This window comes from Anas platyrhynchos, chromosome 2 (genome assembly GCF_047663525.1).
Source record: "Anas platyrhynchos isolate ZD024472 breed Pekin duck chromosome 2, IASCAAS_PekinDuck_T2T, whole genome shotgun sequence".
Lineage (NCBI taxonomy): Eukaryota > Metazoa > Chordata > Aves > Anseriformes > Anatidae > Anas > Anas platyrhynchos.
The window spans coordinates 157,397,010-157,411,246 of record NC_092588.1 but is presented as its reverse complement, the minus strand read 5'-3'; positions in this window follow the sequence as shown (position 1 = coordinate 157,411,246).

Here is a 14,237-nt window from a genome sequence, read left to right as displayed (position 1 = left end):
GGGCTGTTCAAAGACCTGTTATTCAAGGATACTCTGGAAATGGGAAAGGGGAGAGTGATCAAACACAAAGTTGCAGAGCCAAACAATACTTGTGAAGAGAAACAGGGAAAGGAAAAAGCAGAATTAATATTGCTAGCCAGAGAATTAATAAGACTTGAGTGATGAAACAGATGAAGTTTTGTTTCCTTTAGCAGAAGGCCTTTTTGCTGAAATCTTTGGTGTCTAATAAAGCATGAGTTCAGGTTAAAAGAAATCCTGAAATTAGGGATTTTGTATTATCCTCTGCCTTTGTGGTTTTCTTGGTGTTTAATATGGGACAAGTTCACACTTTGTCTTGTTTAAGGCACTGGTAGGTTCACTTTCCTAACTCCAATTTTTCATCATACTTGTAAGAACCTTAGATCCCTGCCTTCTGTCAAATTTGATGGTAGTTGACCAAAAGATTCAGAAAGTATTGCAAGAGGATGAACACACAAGCATTGCAGATTGCATAAACTTGCCACAGACATGACAAAAATAATATTAATGCCTGAAAATTGTTGGTACAATAATTTGTCCCTTACACCAAAGTCCAATAGTAGCAAGTTCATGGCATCTACCAGCATTCTTTAACTGTACAGGGAATTTTGATTCCCAATCTCATTTGTCTGGCCATCTGTCAGTGGCTATAAGAAAGCTGAACTGCAGGAATCTATGTGACTTCAGTAGTTTGTAACTTCCCCAGTAAATTCCTTCCAAAGATTTTTGGCATATAAATCCAGGTATGTTTCTATCAGGCAATGCCAGGACAATTCAGATTGAATGAGCTGAGAATTGGCATCAGTATAATTGCTTTCGTTCAAAGTTCATCCAGTGCAAACTTGCCTTGGACTGTATGGTATGGTCACAGTAGCATTGCTTAGAGGTCTCACGAGGTCTTCAGTGCTCACCTTGCAGTATGCAGACATCTGCATACCTAGCTGTAAACCATTTGTATTTGCCAGAGATTTTTAAAAGATAGACATACGCTATCAAAATTCCGTCTGATTCTCTCCTACAGGCTCGTTAAAGGAGATGTGAAGTGGGAGAATGATCTCCACCTGCAACGATGTGAAGGTTTAATATCACTAGGCTGTGAAGCACCACTACATTGCTTGGTCAGTCCCCCTCCTGAACAAAACAGGGGGAGAAAATAGGAGGAAAAAAGCAGCTCGTGGGGTGAGATTAAGGATAGAGAGATCAGTCATCAATTACCATCACAGGCAACACAGACTCAGCATAAGGGAGATTAATGCAATTTATTGCCTACTGCTAACTGACTAGAGCAGTGAGAACTAAAAGTAAAATAAAAACATCTTCCTCCATTTACCCTTTTCTACCTCCTCCCCCCTGAGCAGCGCAGGGGAATGAGAAATGGGGACTGCAGCCAGTCCCTAACACTCTCTGCCCCTGCTCCACACGGGGTCCCTCCCACAGGATGCCGTCCTTCCTGAACTGAGCCTGCGGGGGCTGCCCACAGGCAGCAGCTCTTCAAGAACTGCTCCTACATGGCTCCCTACCACGGGGTCCATCCCCCAGGAGCAAACTGCTCCAGCACGGGTCCCCCACGGGCGGCAGCTCCCCCCAGACCCCCTACTCCTGTGTGGGCTCCTCTCCACGGGTTGCAGCTCCGGCCCGGGGCCTGCTCCTGCGGGGGCTCTCCATGGGCCGCAGCCTCCTCCAGGCCACATCCACCTGCTCCACCGGGGGCTCCTCCACCCATGGGGGGGCTGCAGCGTGGAGATCTGCTCCATGTGGGACCCATGGGCTGCAGGGGGACAGCCTGCTCCACCAGGGACCTCTCCACGGACCGCAGTGGAACTTCTGGCTTGGTTCTGGCCAGAGGCTGGTCCCTTTTGGGGTGGGCTGGAGCTGGCTCTGATCTGACATGGGGCAACTGCTGGGCTCAGCTCAGAGAGGCCACCCCTGTAGCCCCTCTGCTATCAAACCATTGCCACATAAACCTAAATACACAGAGATGTAAACCTATGCCAGAACAAGGTTTTAACACAGGAACTGTTCCCATAGACTCTCCTTTCCTAATGAAGCTTATGTGGCATAGGAATTGACAGCTGATCTTTACAACAGCACTTCCATAATGGAAGCACCTCCATTCTGTGAAAATTTTGTCACAAGAACTCCTGTTCAGATGTGGCTTCATCTATTTAGACCCCAGTAAGTCTGTCTGGATCATGGTGCTGAGAAACCTCACTGACTCCAAGCCTGCTATATCTCTACAAGCAGTTCTGAAAAGCAAAGACGTAAAATGTGGTTCCAACTATAGGATTGCTGTATTATAATCTCCTCTGCTTCTTAGTATGTTAATAAGAATTTAATTGTGCCTTCCTGACGTAATAACCATGCCACTAAGTAATGCAAGGATAAAAAGTTAATTATCTTTATCTTCAAACTATCATAAAAAGAGAATTGAGATTTTCTTGTGCTGATGAAGGAGTTAGTTTAGGAAAACAGCCTGAAATTCAGAGTATGCCTGTGAGCTTCTGCCTTATAGAGCAGAAAAACTGAGTCCCTGTTCCCTCTAGAATACTTGGTACTTCTGGGAAACACCAAAGCTCCCCATCTCCCTTACATCTGTCATAAGACAATATTGCAAGAGCAGATGGGATAAATAGAGGCTTATATCATGGGCCAGCCTGAAGGCATACACAGAGCATTCCCAAAGCACACACAAAAGCTTAAATACTGCTTTTAAATGATCCCTGAAACAGTCCTGCTTTGGTCACTTTGACTCAAGAGCATTCATGTGGACAGACCATCCAGAAAATTCAGCTTTAAGCCAAATAAAGTAACTGTGTAGATAGTACTATTGTTTCTTAGGCCGTGTTCTGGTATGTCTATGTGTGTTCTACATATGTCTTTATATCCTGACTACAGTATCCAAAGCTCCATAGAAAAATTGGTAACTAGTCCTGCATTGTAATGGAGCTGATCCATATTCTGGTATCCTCTCACAGTCTTGTTTGTCTGCTTGTTTGCATGGTTTTGTCCATTGACACTTCCTTGTATAGGCTAAAGTTGTAGTTGTGTTAGTGTAGTTCTTGGCTGAATTAAGACTCAAGAAGGTAAATCTCCATCCAAATTTCTGGGAATGTTTTCTTTTTCTTTTCACAAGTCATGACAAGTTTCTTCTACTGGCCTTCTGAGGTAATGGGTTGTAAGCAAGCTCCCAGTGGTAATGTAGTAGAGAAGCAATGCAGGGAAGACAGTGAAATGCTCTGTGATGGTGGTCTGCTTTTTCTGTTTTACTGATCTCTAAGGCTTTCATGTGGAGTTAACCTCCCACATCCTTTACTAAACTTAAGCCTCCTTTTGAGATGTTTGATTTAAATTTGTTAGTTAACAATTCCAGATGATAACACACTACAGATTTGCAATCCACAGGTTAAAAATCCTAGCACTGGAAAGATTAAAACATCCTTCCTGAGTTTGGTCCAAAGCTTTCTGACTTCAGTCAATAGAGTCACTGACTCAGTGGGGGCTTTGAATCAGACCTTGAAAGGTCTGTAGCTTTTTACCAACTGTAGCTTTTTACCGTCCTCCATGTCCCAGGTCTCCCTCCTCTCTCTTGTGTTTGTTGTTCCTTCTCTCCACCCCAGCAGATGTTTTCCAGGCAACAGAGCAGGATCTTGCTTCACTTGGAGCCAGAGCTAAGCTCTGATGGTCTTGCTCTGATTAATACCACTGGGAGTGGCACCTCTGAACAATCAGAAGCAGTGAGCAGGGGAAGTGCCCTTCCTGCCCCTGTGCTCACTTCTCACTACATTACCAAAAGCCATAAATAACAAGACAGAAAATTATGCTCAGACTAACTACGAAGGCAGGAAGGGAGACAGGACATTTCAGTTTCATACACATTGGCTTCCAGACTATCTTGATGAGTCTTCATGGGAATAAAATTTAGGACGCACATTTTTTCTGTCTGAGCTCTTAAGGGTGGGCATCTCCTCTGGGTTCCCCATTGCTCACTCTGTCTGGTTACTAATATCCTGATCAGAGCCTGTTTCTCATTGATGTCTTTCTTTCAGCTACTAATGCACTGATTCTGGGTGGGATCTCTTTTCTGATATGAAAGATCTAGGCTCCAGCAGAGCAAGGCCTCCTCTGTGTCATTTGGGACCATTAAATATTCTGTAAAAGAACAATAATGTATACTCCAATAGAAGCACATGTCTTTATTACTGAAGCTATTTCAATATGTTTCATCAAGATTTTTTTTGCTCCCGGCCAATGTTTCTTGCAAGGGCAAAGCATTTTTTTGTGTCTTAAAATGCATATATATCTATTTAATTTCATTTTTAATAAAATATGGTTCTTCTATTCTTCTATATTTTAGCTTTATAACTTCATATTTTATTTTTTTATTTTTTTTTTCTCTCAGACAAACAGCAAGTAGTTTACTAATTGCCATTTCTTTAGGTGGCAACTTGAAACACAATCATAAATTAAATGCAAAATAAAAAGCCGACTTTTAAAAATGGTGCTTTATTTCTTAAAATATGCAAATTTTTTTTTTTCCTCTCAAAAGGCTAGAATTTGTTTCACATTTTTTTGTGTGTGTTACAGTGAGAAACCTTATTGTATTTGATCTAGGGTGGTGGATTTATTCCTTCAGCATCACTGCTACAAGCTTATTTTCCTTTAGCTGAAGTTAGAGAGCCCACATATTACCTCAGACTAGAAAAGTGATAAATGCAATCTGCTCTCCTTATCTCCATTTATCTTCCATCTAGAGACTTGGACAGCTATCGCTTTCCAGTAGCCCAGCAGAATAAACCCTCATAACAACAGAGCAGTCTTAAAGACAGCCCCACTCTCACCTCGTTCAAGTCACACCAAGAGCAGTGTGAAGTCAAGATCAAAGGTCTGCTAAATGTATACTGTTGCCTGGAAAGCACAAGCAAAAAAATGCTTTTATAGCCAAGAGTACAAAGAGGAGCAGTTGGTTGGTACATGGGTACGTGGGACCCTGTGGTCTAAAGGACCAGGCACACAGTACTGCTGAGCCAGAATCACAGAATCATAGAAACATTCAGGTTGGAAAAGACCTCTAAAACCATCTAGTCCAACATGAAGGAGAAGAGATTTGAATATTTCAGGTTAATGGTGATGTGACGGAGGATCAGCAGTGCTGCTCTGGCATTTCTTCCTCTCTACATCACCAGGAACAGGGAGGCAGCAATCATCCTGGTCCAAAACTCCAACAGTTTAGCTTCCATACATCCCTCAAGTCAGTGTCAGGAGTCTCTAGATTTAATGAGATGTGCCCAAAACCTATTTTCATCAACTTCATCACGTGTAATCCTAGTGAGATTTTTTGTTTGGTTTGGTTGCTTTTTGGTTTTCTTTGTTTGTTTGTTTTGGTAATTGTTTTACTCTTTTATTTTTTCTAAAGAAAGTTTCTTTTATCCTTCAGTTTTATGGAGAGGTGAAGTTGAATATCCATGATGTACAAAAAGGCATTCTGCATCACACTGGTATGATGCATTATAGGGCTTAAACTCATTGTCAGGGTTACATTTCATATCCAATTCCAGTTTATAGCTTAGGAAAGGTATAAACTAAAATAAGTTTCCTAAACTGAAACAGGAATTTAAATTCTACGGTAACAAACTTCATTTTTTATCTTAAAAAGGAATCTCAAAATTTGTCTTAAAACATTTTTTTTTTTTGAGAAGAAAAAAAAAAAAAGCTTATGTCAACATCTGAAAGAGCTTTGGGATTTCATTTCAATAAACTCAAAAAACTTTGATAAATATTTTTATTGTTTATCAGATAAAAATCTTATTTGACTAAAGAGGATTTTTTGTTGTTGTATCTTTCTTTTCTTTTTTCTTTTTTTTTTTTTATTTCTTTTAATTTTCCTTTTCAAAAGAGAAATTTAATCACTTTGATATGTTTCCCCCCCAAAAAAAATCATACAGCAGCATTTTTCAACTTTATTTTAAAATATTGCAATGAGTGCAGTTGCAGTCCTTGATATGTACTTCACTACCATTTCTCCTTAATGCTACATCTAAAATAATGATCAGGTATGATCAAGAGTATGGTTTGGGAAAAGCTATACAAGTTTAAAATGACATCACTAGAGATTTGCTAGACCTTAATTTACAGTTTGAAAAAGAACTCTTTAATGTCTAAAATAAAAATGATCTTCTTTCTTTCTATGTGCTTTACATATGATCTTTACTTTCTATGTGCTTGATACTTGTTTGTCATCTCCTGCTGTAAATTAGTTTTAAATAAAATAAAGAACTGTGAAAATCAGTATTTTGGTTCAGTGGTTTATTTTCTTGGTTTTTGAAACTGAACAACAACAACAAAAAAAAAAGATGCTGTTTTCTTTAATTTCTTCCCTCTTCTGTCCTCAGAAGGTTAAAAGATAAATAGACGGATATATAGATGGATAAAAAACTACAAAACTTGATATGAAAACAACTTTTTTCTTATTGTTCAAAAGCCGAGACATTTTAAACATAATTTTCCATTAAATCAAATGCTTTATTTGGGTGAAACTTCCATCAGAAAATACTCCAGCAGGGCAGAATGAAGGAGTCTCAACCACCTTCTCTTAAGTGCGTGAAGATCTCTATGTAATTTCTCTGGGCTTTAGATCAAACCCCAGAGACTTCATCCAAAGCCTATTGGAATGGGTAGAAAGAATCCTATTGACTTTGATGGGCACTGGATCACATCTTATATGAATGACTGAAAAACTCTTCCAGATGAGAATTTCATCTCAGCACAGCCTAAGTATTCAAACTGGGAAAACTATGTTTGCTGGAACATTGCTTTAGGGAAATCAAATAAGAAAAGAAATTACGAAGCTTCAATCAAAATTAAAATCACCCTTTAGAAAACAAAAAAATAGACCTTACCATCTGTGACTCTCTCATTTTACACAATATTTTTATTAAAAGCAGCCGGTTGCTTCCTCTGCATCTGACTAGTTTAAGCAAGAAGATGATGTTTATTTAACATTCATAATTTGTTTAGAGCTAGCAAAAGAAATACCTTGTTGTGCATGAGTTATTAGCTCATTGCAGAATTGCTGTGTTTAAATGAGCCTTTGACGTTGATTCATCTAAATATGTGTCTCCTAAATGAGAATCATATGCATGGTGAAACCAGACCTTGGCATTTCATCAGGGCGTGATTTGGGAACACGGGCTTGAAGCTCTCCATATTATTAAAAGACAGAAAAAGAAAAAGAGAGATTTTCAGAGATTTCGTACTATTTTTAAAGAAACAGCTTGGTATTCATACATTAATGACAAAGGAGGATTCACTGATCATTGCATCAATTATTGGTACTAACCATTTTTAGTCATTTGATTGAAGAATCAGTACAGGAAAATACCTGCTGATACTGTGCATGAAACATGTAAAAAGAAGTGCATGAATTGGCCAGAGTTGCCTAATATCACTTCTAAATTCTATATAAAAGCAGAACAAATTGGCTTTCCATTGAAACAGCTACAGGCATCAGGCTTCAGCTGTTAGTGAGTTTCCAAAAATTCACAACTTCATACCTGTTTGCTTATACGCTCAGTGAAGGTAATGGACACTTCCATGGCTCATTTCGCTCGGTGGGATTTCAAAAGCATTTTACAGATCCATGAGCCAGGTGCACTGCTGGGCCACATCACCCTTGCATTAATCTGGAAAAGCGAAGCAGCCATATTTCCTGAATAATCAACCACTCCCCCCAGGTGAAGCACTCAGATGGAGTGACTAAAGTGAACGAGCATGTAGTAAGAAATGTAATCCTTGATACAAATACTTGCAATCAGCAGCTAGATGTGCAGAGCTCTCTAGGGTGGGATAATACTAGTCTAGGTTTCATCTGCTGCCTCTCTCCCTCCTTCATCCGGAGCTTTGCTTATTGCTTTCTCTATCCATTGTGACTTGTGATTAACTTGGATCAGCCCTGAGTTTGTAGGAGGTTCTTTTCTAGACTGGATTCCTGAGAGAAAATGCAATCAATTCTGCTTTCGGTTACACCAGCACAAAATTTTATATTATGTCAGGAGCACAAGTGGAGTTATATTCAACTTTGCCCTGAATACACAGTGTCATTTGGTGACACAGGGGCCAATTCTTAACTTTATTGCTCCACTTTTCAATGAGTATATCTTGAACCAGATGAATTCTTCTCAAATCTTACTTACACCCTTTTAGTTCAGAGTGTTTCCTTGTAATTAGGTTTTTCAACACATGATCAAACTAGTGTCAGTTAAAAACAAACAAGCAAACAAACAAATATTCTATCTCTGACTCCTATGTTGTATATATATATATATATATATATATATTTCCAAAATACAGTAAAAACATTTTTATCCTTCTTTTTTTTTTTTTTTCTCCCCATATTTTGTCTCATTTTTGGAACAAACAGATACTCTGAAATTATACAAATTCTATGGTTATTGCATACCCCTCTTCACTAGCAAAGAGGTTAAATAGGAAGATCACCATGATGTGATTTTCTGAGTAGGAGCCTCACAATCTTGGTAAATGCTCTCACAATATACTTTTCCAGCAGTTCTGTGCTTTGTGAACTGTCTCCCAGTCTCTCAATGAATTACTTACTTTCATTATTCCTTAACTCAAGACTAAATGAAAAGTCATTGGTTTAATGTTTTTTCCGTGTGCAATAATTGGAAGAAACAACAATCCTCTCCCTGTTCCCCAAATCTCTTTTTCTCTTGAGAATTTGAATCTAAACTTTTCAGGTTGTTGAAACAGTTACTTTAAATTAGTGTCACAACACAGAAAAGCTTGTTTGGCTAAAAGCCTAGACTTTTAAGCTGTTATTCATCTCATCTAACTTTATGTAGGTTTTTTTATTGTCATTCAGTCATTGTAAGGTCTCCTGCTGCAAAAGAACATGCGGTATGGGGATCTTTTGTCTGTAGTACATAGATCTTTATAAGACAGGTAGCTCAGTCCTATTATCACTAATGGAGATCCGTACCTGTATTCAGTGACACAGAAACAGGAATCTAATGCTATTTGAAACTCTTTTCATGGCTGAAAACTGAATGATCTTTAGATGCTCTTCCAGAATGGTACAGCTACCTGGCAGGTCCTGTGTCATATCTGTCAGCACTGGGAGCAAGTCTTACATACTATAGGGTGTCTCAAATCTTTGTATGGGAGGCTTGTTGGGCCATTCACTAATGCAATGAGTGGGAATTCATCTGACCAGTATAGGTGGTGATCAGAATTGCCCTCTGACATGCATTAGTTTGATTGACCAGCAAAGTGACTTGGTTGACCAGATGTAGATGTCTCATGCTACCTGAGACAGCCACTGGCACCCAGGGTCTCACCCTTGGTCTCTGCTGATGGCAGTGGACATGTGGCCAACTCGCTCACTTGCAGGAACTTTAATCTACTAGGAAGATTATAAACTAGGAAGAATAACATAAACTAGGAAGTTTAATCTACTGTTTTGAATGTGCTGCAGTTCAGCTGTCTGCAATGTATATAGTTACAAAATTCTCTCCCTTTTCAGAAAATCAAGCAGTAAATATACAAACATTGATACAGACCTATCTTACCCAGACAAAATAAACACTCATGTTTCAATCTGAAGGAATTCACTCCTGTAAAATCATGGTAATCTCTCTGGGCTCAAGGGGACTGTTCACAGCATAAGACATTCCTAGGAGCATCCATGCATGCTGACACGCTGGGTTTTCAGTCTTCACGATTTGATTGAGGACAACAAAGCCCAGCTCTGTTTTTGTTACTCACCTTTCAAAAGCACCCATGGAAATGTTGCCTGTCATTCCATTAAGGTGAGAATCACCTTGCCTAACTTTTGTCACCTAACCACTAGATATCCGGTCTAAACTGAATTCCAGTTTTGTCAAACATATGTACTTCTGAATAGCAACCCCCTTCTCACAAACACTTAAGTAATGATCCATCCGCTGAAGGTGCCTGGGGAATTCCCATTGGAGGCGTTCCACAGCTAAAGTTAGGTGAGAAGTATTTTGCTCACCAATCACTTTGGAAAGCCCCACCCCAAGGTTACTGGATATACATTTACTGGCATCTTGTCTGTTGGCTTCCTATTGAACCCCACCCTTTCAGTTTGGGGATAGCTTCATCCTTCATTAATTTTAAGGAAAAAAAAGTTGCTTCTATTTTTTATTTTTTTTTCTGTCACTCATTTTCCTGAATTTTCTCACTCTGTCAACAAAATCTTTGATATAATAAGCAAAGAGCAGGCAGAAATACCAATTTATGGCAGTAGCATATATTTGGCAAATGCCTATTTCCTTGAATGTTTTTGAGAGCTGCATGATTCCTACACTTCTCCAACCTCAATGTACATAACAAATTCCTTTTGTTTGTTTTTTTTGTCACTTTCAAACTGAGAGATGATAACTAACAACAAATGGTGGTTTGTTTTCTGCCATAGTTATATTATTTATGTCCTGCCTGTGTCTGCAACTTTCACCTTCTCCCCTTTTGCTTCAAGAAAGGCCTCTGATGGCCATTAATTTGATGATGTATCTGGAAGAAACTTGCCAGCACTTGTCTCCCAGTAGATTGTAATAGACTGGAACGGGCTTGGGTCATTTCCAAATAAATAGGTTTGTAGGTTTTCATAGCCATTCTTATTTCATCAGAAGACCTGCATTTTACATCCATATAAAAACAGATAAAAAAAAAAATAGAAGGGAAGAAAAAGCATAGTGAGAATAAAGAGTCACCTTTTCACAAACAATACAACTTTCCTAAAGGCTCTAAGGGAGTTCAGGAAGGCTTAGGAGAGGACATCTATTTTTGAATTCCCTTAGCTGAGTCTGAGCTTCATGTACTGGCATGTGACGTCCCATTGGAACAGATGGGTGCCACTGAAGGCAGATATTGAGAGGGTGCAAAATGTATCTTTGGGAAGAAAAGGAACATAGAGAAGCTAAGTGGGTAATTAAACACTCAAATGCATGTGAACACCTAAACGTGTCTCTCTTATTTTACACATCATACATAAACATTTAATTAAAACAGTATCCTGTTACCTGCAGCACCAGCTATGGTACATCTCTTCAGTCAATGGTATTATCTAGGCTTGTCTTAAGGGAAAAAAAAAAAAGAAAAAAAAAAAAAAGTTGCACCATATGTATGGAATTCAGCTTTTTGATTGAAATATATACATATAGTAGCTTCAGGGTATCCCTTCTGGCTCATCTTTCAGTTCAGATTGGCACTGGTCCAGTTCCCATCTATGAGCCACATAGGAATATTTCAAACCTCCCAGAGTACCTGAGATGTCATTGGAGGTGTTTTCAGGTAGAGGACCCCATGTGACATGAGTGACCAAGATCCTGTGATAGACAGTGGTGATCACATCAAGAGTCCAGAGAGCAATTCATCTGAACACACTTGTGCATCTTCTAAAGAGTGAGCTTAATCTCTCTACAGACTTCATTAACTAGATCTCCATTACTACATTCATGATCATAAGAAAGGGGCAGAGATTCTCCTGAAAGTGAATTCATCTTACCTGTCTCTGATGTGTAAGGAATGAAGATGTCTTATCGCATATATACTTGCTTCTTTTCACTTCCCATGGAGGATTTTAGACAGTGAAGCTAATTGTGGCATGATATGTATTTTTTATCAGATTAATTGCTAATGGTTAAAAAAAAATATTACCTTTAAGTCTTTGAAGCCCTCTTTCTAGGCTTAATGACTTCATTATTTGTCATAAAGAGATACATTTCAGACTCTGAATGAGTGTCATTAGAATAACTCCCTATACAATATTCTTTCATGTCCTGTCTTCATGGTCCTCACTGTCATCTGTTAGTTGAGGAGGATACAGGATGCAGTTTACTGGGATGAGGTGTTTATTCTAACTCATTAATTTCCAGTACACCAGTACATAAAAAAAAAAAAAAAAAAAAAAAAAAGGAGAAAGACTTTTAACAGTGCTAGTAAACCATGAAGATCATTTCAGAGTCTATTGTTATAAATGGGAAAATTGTGCATGGGGTTTTCAAAGAAGCATGGTAGAGTTTAGCAGCTGGGTTCAATTGCAGATGACTAGCTCAGAGTGTGGGATTAGTCTCAACTAATTTTCAGTCATGGGAGAGAAATAGGCAGTTTGAGTGGTTACATTTGGAAAGCATTTTAAACCTCACGTTGTACCTTTTCTTTCACTTGGCCTTACTTTAAAGAGCAGTGTTGGTGTGGAGTCCTGGATTCTGATTGAAAGAGCAAACAAATAAACCACTCTCAATAATTCAGTTGCCAGTTTTGCCACATACTTCGTGATCTGCCTTGGGAAAGTCTCTTAACTTCTTTGGAAATTATCTCCCTATATGCCCAAAGGGCAGATTATCACCTTGCTTTCAGCTAGGAGCACTGTGTGACAGGGAGGTGAGGCAATAAGAAGAGCCAATACATTCCCTGGTGAGTTAAAGGGCAGTAAAAAGTAAATGGAGTAAAGAAATTGGACTAGGTTGGTTTAAATAACCCAGTAGACTTCAGGCTCAGAGGGACCATAACTGATGTGCAGAAATACAACCAGATGCAAACACCGAAAACATTAAAAAAAAAATAAAATAGTATATGACCCAAGAGAGGGTATTGACATTAAAATAACTACCCGGAGTTTAGATTCAGGAAGAGATTCCACCTGATATCAGTGGGAGAAAAACTTTAGGATATTAAGGCAACACTTAATTGGTTAATGAAGGAGTTAATAATACACCCCCATTTGCAATAGTGTCAAGGCTTCAGGAGGCCTGCAACAGTCTTTTGTTCTTTTAAAAGCTGAAATGCCTCAGGAGCTGTAAAAGAAGTGTTTATACTAAGAAGAAGGAGGAGTGGGTGGAGTTCTCTCTATAGGATATGATTGTGAGTATCATTAACAGCATTTGTCAGTCTGCAGATGGAACATTATCGTTTCATTGCCTAGAGTGAGCATGTGATTGTCTCCAAGTATAAACATGCAAATACATTAAAGGTTTAGAATTTTATCCAGAAGCTATTAGTTCCATAAACTTCAACAGGCTTCAGTTCAGCCACTTCTTCCTCAGTCTTCCCCTTCATGCAGAGCTATACTAGGTAGGAATGGACAGATGTTGATCCTGATGTCTCACCAGCAAGCACAAACTGAAATGCAAGCACCACCTGCCATGGAAAACAAAACAAAACAAGCAAACAAACAACAACAATAATAATAACAACAAAACTTGTTCAGAAAGGGTTTTATATTCTCAGGAAACACTGGAAACCTGCAAAGATTTGGATACTGTTGGGGGGGGTGGGGGGCACACAACAGAAGAGAATAGCGGCCTCCTGAGTCCCTAAAAACAAAACAAAACAAAGCATGATGCTTCTAGGGGAATGCTAGTGACATTCACTATGTGTTGCCAAGGGAAGTTTTGCCTCTGGGATCCCTTACATATATGGCAGCTGTGTTTCACCCTTGCTAAGGTGATCTCTGGATGAAAACAGCCAACCTCGAGATGCAACTTTCTCATAACAGGCACCTTTTCCAGACAGAGGCTTTTGTAAAAACTAAAGTAAAACAAATAAAACACACACACACACACAAATAATAGCAATTATAAGAAGAAAAAAAAAAAGGGAGAGAAAAAAAAAGAGAGAGAAAGAGAAAAGAAAAAGGAAAAGAAAGGAGAAGAAAGGAGAAGAAAAGAAAAGAAAAGAAAAGAAAAGAAAAGAAAAGAAAAGAAAAGAAAAGAAAAGAAAAGAAAAGAAAAGAAAAGAAAAGAAAAGAAAAGAAAAGAAAAGAAAAGAAAAAAGAAAAGATGAAAAAAGAAAAGAAAATGAAAAAAGAAAAGAGCCCCCAAACAGTCAATGGAAGGATTTCTGCAGTGGATGTCAGTGATACCAGTCTATCTCCACATTTTACTGGTTACTGTTTGGAAAATTCTTTGCTCTTTCAACGTCCTTCTCATTTACTTAATTTCTCTGTTATTTTCTGGATTTAAGGAAGAGATTCAGCAACAGCAAGTTTTTACACATATCTCTAAAAAGAGCTTTTTAAGATTTCATCATCTCACAGAATAGGACAGACTAGTTCCTTCAAATTCATGGTAACTATGCATGGATGTATACATGTATTTCATAGTATTGCTCACAAATAACAATGTTTAGAATAGTAGAAAGTGAACAGAATAGAGTAGAATGGAACTGAATGGAACTGAATT